This window comes from Gavialis gangeticus, unplaced genomic scaffold (assembly GCF_001723915.1).
Source record: "Gavialis gangeticus isolate Ggan-Ray unplaced genomic scaffold, GavGan_comp1, whole genome shotgun sequence".
Classification (NCBI taxonomy): domain Eukaryota; kingdom Metazoa; phylum Chordata; order Crocodylia; family Gavialidae; genus Gavialis; species Gavialis gangeticus.
Window position 1 is genome coordinate 26303728 of NW_017728996.1, and position 7038 is coordinate 26310765.

Consider the following 7038-nt stretch of genomic DNA (forward strand, 5'->3'; position numbering starts at 1 on the left):
CCCCCCCCAACTTACCGGCATGGAGTCTAGGTCCAGCTCCCTGCACTGGTGAGTGGGGAATGCCTGAACTCTGAAGCTCTTTGAATCTTTTCCAAATCAATTTGCAGAGCTTTGAATTGATTTGGACCTTTTCATTGGTCACCTGATTCAATTCTGATTTGGAGATTCAGCCACTGAATCGGGCTGAATCACCTCCAAATTGAATCGGCACCCAAAGCTTCGCACAACCCTACAAAATATCTGCCACTGAGATATACCACTTAACACGCAGGTGTGCACATTCTGTACCAACTTACAATTTAAGAAACAGTCGCAGTGTCTTGGTCACGTGCAGATGCTAAAAGATGCAAAAAATATTCCTTACCAGTGGGCAGGATTAGCGGCATTCCCACTCCACATATCCAAGTGCAAACTGTTGGGCAAAAGGTTCAGTTAAAGAAGGGGTATCGGTTTCATCATATCTTCCAGCTGTTCTCCTTCACTCTTAATAGGACCGATTAGTATCCAGGCTCCTATTTCCCAGATGAACTAAGCTAGGTATTGGCATTTATCAAACATGAATATTAAAAATTCACAGTAAAAATAAAGATACAGAGCATGTTTGAAAATATTTTTTCAAATAATCATTTCATTTCTACACTAGATAAATTTATGCCTATAAAAAGATGCTGTATAATAAGTAATGGACATTATCTCACATCACAAAGCATGTTTATATAGCGTACTAGAATCACCTTATTTCAGGGGAGTTTGCAGCAGCTGTTCTGTCAAAGTGCTTCCTGTTAACATACTATCTTTTTGTTGCCAAAACCAGCCCTCCATGCTCTCACACTGATGCTTGATACTCCCAGGATCACTGACAGAAAAGAAGCTCCAGTATGTGAATTAGTAGCAGAAGCCTGCACTGTATATTCAGTCAGCATGTACACGATTAAAAGGAAGGCTTAGCTGTAAAGAAAAATAAGTTGCATAATTCAACAGCTCTGCCATTCCACACTTGGATATAATTAACAATTCTTCTGCTCATTAGCAGGCTATATATAAATACATAGTATATGCTATTTAACATTGATTTTGAGAATAAAAACTTCTCATGTATCTTCATAAAGGACGTCACTTATTTTGAGATGCAAGATGCATCAGCAGTATTTAAAGACATGGTACCAAAACCTAGACCCTTTTGCACATGAGGCCTTTACACCAAGTCTCCAATGAATTTGCCTCAAGGTAAATCTGGACAAAACATTACAGTCAATCAACATTGCTTCAGGGGGTTCACAGGAGCCTTGTTAAAGTCTTCCACCATCCTGAAAGAAAGAATGGGACCAAAGGAATACAAACTGCATGAAGTGTCATGCATTAAGAAGTTCCCCAGGACAGAATATGCCAACATACCCCACTACCTCCAGAAAGTCTTCATGCACACATAGACCATTTAACATTATCTTAGGTGCTGTGTTATACTATCAGCATACTATATATATTCTTAAGGAACAAGGGGCAGTTTAGCATGTGATCTTATTTCAAATTTCACCTTCTTCCTACTAGGTTAGGGAAAAGCATTTTAGCCAAAATAAAAACATATAGTTTCCATGGTTAGTTACTCTCCTTTCTGTCCATACATGGCAAACAGAGGAAAAACAAAAACAAACTGTAGGACCTGCTTGCACTGCCAATATGAAGGAAAGAAGGAAAACCACTGCAGCTGATGGCATAAGCAATGATGTCTAATGAGATTCTACAACTACTTTCTCCCTAGAGACATACTTGAATAGTTACCATTGAGCTGCAGTGACACCTCCTGGTAAGAAGCTGAGAAGATCCTTTGCAGCTCGTGCTAGAGAACTAATTTTGCAGGTTATTCATGAGATTCTTGGGGCCAAAAAACTAAATCATGGAGAGCTATTATCCCATTTCCAGCTTGGTATCAAAAGCATATTTTCTTGAATAACAAGAAAGTTTTGATTTATAAGTAGCACTGAAACATCAGAATCTCCATAGCTGAGAGTCTGGCATCATTCTTTAAGATCTCTAGATTTATTGTACCAAGAATTGGCCTTCTTTGAGCATTTACAAAGAGAACTGCAAAAGCTAATCAACCAGCACTTTAAGTCACACCATGAATCTTGCAAAGTGTTTTGCACGGTTCTTGGTAAATGGATGAGTTTCACAAATGTCTTATATTTGTACCATCTATGGATTCTAGATTAATAGAGAGTTGGCAAATTATTTTTTTTTTGCAGGGGGAGGGAGGAGGATGAAGGATTAGATTACAACAGAAATTCACATGGGAAGCAATACTGGAACACTGGATCTCTTTCAGAAGGTACAAGATTTATCACAAAATCTTTTCCAATTATAGTACAAGTTAAATATTTTTTATAACATGCCAAGGTTTGAAGTTATACATACCAACAACCCCAAATTACCTGGGAACATCCAGAATTTCAGCTCTGTCCGGTGCCCACAAGACCTACTTGAAATAGAATTTCTGCCCCATATGTGAAAAATGATCCTGAATATATGCCAAAGCAGTATCTGCTGAGAGGGTACTGCACAATGCTTTCTGGAGCCATGCAAATATGGCTATAGCCTCTAGCTACCTAGTAAACAAGTATTATAAATGCATTCAAAGTGCCGGATCCAGGCCGGTTAGCTTGGCCTCTCAACCCATGTGAATGCCATTAAGTTAATTAGGTCAGCTGAAAGACAGAGCTCATTAACCTGTCTGTAGTGTACTACAACGGCAGCTACACTAACTAGGACCTGAAGTAAACAGACTACTACATGTTCCAGAGGTCTAAAGGATCCGAGACCATGCCTCTGATTTTGCTGAAAGTTAATTTCATTATTTGACATACAAAAATAAAACTCCTTAAGGTAAAGTTCAAAATAGATTAGGGAAATATTTAGGCAAATAAAGCAGCATGGAAATAAAATAAACTGTTTGCAATATTAACAAGGATCTTTGGCCTGATGCTACAGCTTTCCCATGTCTCTCCACTTAAGCGTGCAGGCAAGGTAGAGCACTCCTGCAGGATTAATCCTTGAAAGTTTGATAACAAGTTTGCATGGAAGTTTAATCTTATTTTTTCTTGTATGTGCTAAACAAGAAGCATGCTCAAAGTCCTAAACTGCAGTGTAATTTTTCAGAAGCAGAACCACTATCCAATACTTTCACAACTTTATTCTTATTATAAAATTTCTGGTTTGTCTTCTGTGCTTCTTTTAAAATGTACCATTTTCTTTGCACTAACGTGAGAATGGGAAGCTGAATTTTTGCCTTGTTTTTTCTTTTCTTTGTTTCTCCCTTTAGAGAGGTAATTATGACATTTTTAAGTACTTTGCACATGCTACAAGGCAATCAAGAAAATTCATTTGACAGAAACCTGACAGATTAGGCTTATGGAGTTGAATGGTCTGCTAGTGTCTAAAGCAAGACAATACATTTTGCAATCTTCCAGTTAATACATGCCTGTTAAAGACTCACAGCACATTAGAGTAATGCACAGGATAAAATAAAATACACCACTTCAATTAAAGTACAACAAAAATATGAAATATGGTACTTCCTCCCATCACATACAAAATTAAAGAATCTAATTGGAAAGCATTTTTTAAATACTGACAAGGTAAATTCTAATTTAGTAATGAACTTCAATCTTCAAAAAATTCATAGTCACCAGATAACAAGCTGAACAATGCACGTGAACATTTATACGTGGCAAATTGATTACAGCTATAGAGTGATTTTACTTTGCAGAATGTACCGGTTTATGCAGTTAAATCCTATTTTATCCACATTTGTTTTCCTCTGAAGCAGGTAAATACCTACATACGAACCAATTTCTTTCTCTCTCCATATCTATCCATCAGCATATACCTCTTCTAATTTTGGGTAATGCAGTTTTCTAAAATTAATTCTAGATTCTTGCTCTACACTTCCCATCCTATCATGTATTTTCTGTAAATACATGATCACATCTACATGCAACCTACATCATATAAAACTCAGATTTTCAATGCTGGGAAATAATTTAAGAAGCTTGGAGGATGTGTCAATGCCACATGTTCCATGATAATAAAACAGACCCATGCTGGCTATGAATAAGGTAGGTTGAGTAGCAGAAACTCTATAGCCACATTAGCTCATTGCTCCACAGGGATAATTATCCCTGCTGCTTCTGGTTCTCTTCTTGCAGGTATGTATACATTGCTTCTGGCTGTGCCATATAGGATGGCAGAACTGGCTCCAAATAAGAATCAGTGCTAATTAGCATGGATTGAGGACTAATTAGCATGGATGGAGCACCACAGTACTGTGGCTTCCAGTACTCATTCACAGCTTTCTAGAACAGCAGTGCTCAATCTTTTGGCCTCTTGCACCAGAAGAGAGGTGCTGGCCTGGTCCCACATGCTGGGAATCAGGCTCAACTCTGCCCTTGCCTAGTTCCATGTGCAGCACACCTGCATGTGTATTTTTCTGTTTGGACTAATTTTTCCTCCTCATTTAAAGCAAATCTGGGCCATCTCCACATGATATAGCCTTGTACAGTATAAACATATACCTCAAGAGTGAGTTTAGGGCCAGGAGAACTAAGTAGCATAACAGGAGCACCATTTTATGGCAGATATAGTGCTTTCAGTATACAGGCTACCTCATTCAGCACTCTCTAATGTGGCAATGGATGGCGGTTGGCAGGGGAGAGAGGGTCAGAGGTCCATATGCTCATTCTATCTTTGGAGCTCACATCTATGCATTATAGGCAGCACTGGCAGCAAGGAATGTACTTCAGGCAGCCTAGCTTTTCCTGATGCTGGTCTGCTTCCAGTTGCATGTAAGTTTGCCAAACTAATTGTTCAGACTGCATTATATTTGCCAGGTACCTGCCTTTAACTGAAGATTTTGGGAAAGTTTCAACAACATTTGTTCAGACATTTTAAAGAATGAATTGGTAAAAATAATTTCTTGATGGGGTTAAAACTATTTAAATTGGGGAGCTCTAGTTCCTATGCTTTGGAGCAGGAAATTGACATTTCATAGAAAAGTTGTTCTGATGTTAAGGACAGGCCTTTTGTTGTTCTTGTGAAAAGCCACCGCGTCTGTGTGTACACTCACTGTCTCAAAAACAAAAAAAATCCTAAAAAGTCCTGCTGCATATGGTTTACAGAGACTTGTCAGTTGCATTCCCCAAATCTACAGTCTTTGGACATACTCCATCCCCTGACCCTGATCAGGAATGAGTAGAATTTCCCGGCTGCTGAGGTTACCGTGCTACCAGTTACCAGAATGAGAGCACGCCCAGTTGTATACTCAGATTCTCCCCTGTTGGGCCTGGACAGTACAGAGGGAAAAAAGCTCAATTCAAATGCAGAGGGGAGGAAAGGAGTTGGACATGGGGCTGGTTTAGCAAATGAAGCAAATTGAGACAAGGAGCTGAAGATCGGGAGAGAGGAGAAAGGAGTCAGTTTTGGATTGAGAGAGACATATTAGAGGAGCAGACAATGGAGAAATCAGAACTGGGAGCTGCCAAAGGCATAGAAACAAGGGCTATGAGAAATGGCACCATTTCATTTTGCCTTCAGTTTCAACAGAACAGCGTTCCATTTCGAATTTCATTTAGATTCAAAACAGCTGTTCTGTTCTGTGGAAACTGAAAGGCTGTTTCAACTTTCACTGGGGGTGGGGTGTGAGCCCAGCTGGGCTGACACCCCACCCCCAGTGCTAGATCAGGTGGGGCAGGTGGAGAGTCAGCACAGCTGGGCTCACTCCCACCCCCTGCACCTGATCGCAGCACAGGGCTCCCCTCCCCCTTCAGATCGAGCACTGGGGAGGGGAACTGAGTCCGGCTCAGTTCCCTTCCCCTGCACTGTTATCAGCTTCCAGCAGTGGGAGATAGGGAGAGCCAGGGCTGCGCTTCCTGCTGGTGCCCGGTTCTCCCTGTCTCTCGCTGCTGGCTTCGAAACTCGATACATTTCAAAGCTTTCAAAACGTTTCGACTAGTCTTGTTTTATTTCGAGGTTGTTTTGAAGCCCTTCATTTCAATTCAATTTCACCATTTCGAGCTCAAAATTAGTTGAAACAGTGTTGAATCGAAACAGCCAGCAAAATTTTGCACAGCCCTAATAGAACCTGGGTTTGGAAGCAGAAGACCATAGAAACAGACTGAGATGACAGCACTGAGTTTGTTGCAGCTTGGGGAAGGGAGGATTCAATGGATAAGACTGGGCCTAGGATAAGAATCCTCTGGGTTGAGATGAGGACTTAGATGAGAAACCATCTCAGGAAGCACTAAGGGACATAGAAAAGCAAAGCTGGGGAGATTGGCAGAACATGCACATGGCTAGGACAGGCACAAACTGGAGGGGGTGGGGTTGCCAAAGCATACTCTCCTCTTGTATCTGGAGGGGATTCCAAGTCTCACAATTCTTTTGCTGTCAGTAAACATCTGGGAAATCCATTTGGAAAACATGCAATTTCTCTTCTGAGGAAGCACTGGCTTGCACAGAGTACAACAGTCTATGCTGGCTAACACTTAGTTCATTAGCTCAACTGGTAGAACTCTGGGCAGTGGATCTAAAAGGTTCCACCCCTGCTAATTAATCATGTAGGAGTTAACAGGATGTCATTAAAATGGAACTTGTTTTTCATTTTAGTTTTTTAACAACTTAGAAAATGATACTTTAATGTTCTTTACATGTTGATTTACTTTACAGGATGCAGCATCATGTGCTCGGGTACCGGGCATGTTCAAGTTAGGCTTGCCTTTACCATGTTACTGACTTTTCTATGCATGCATCATGAAACAGGATACAATTCAGGATTGCATCATTAAGGAGGCTGTTATTTTTAGGCTTCCCTTCCTCATTTGCTGCAAAAGTTGGAGGGTGTCCAGTGAAGGATGCAAAGGATGGCAAAAGGAAAAAAAAATGTTCTCAGGCAGTTGGATATTGCCCTGGTGAACTGGGTTTCTCTAGCACAGAATTCTTATCCAATACTAAGCTTTAAATCAAACTCTTCATAGATTATAACAAACT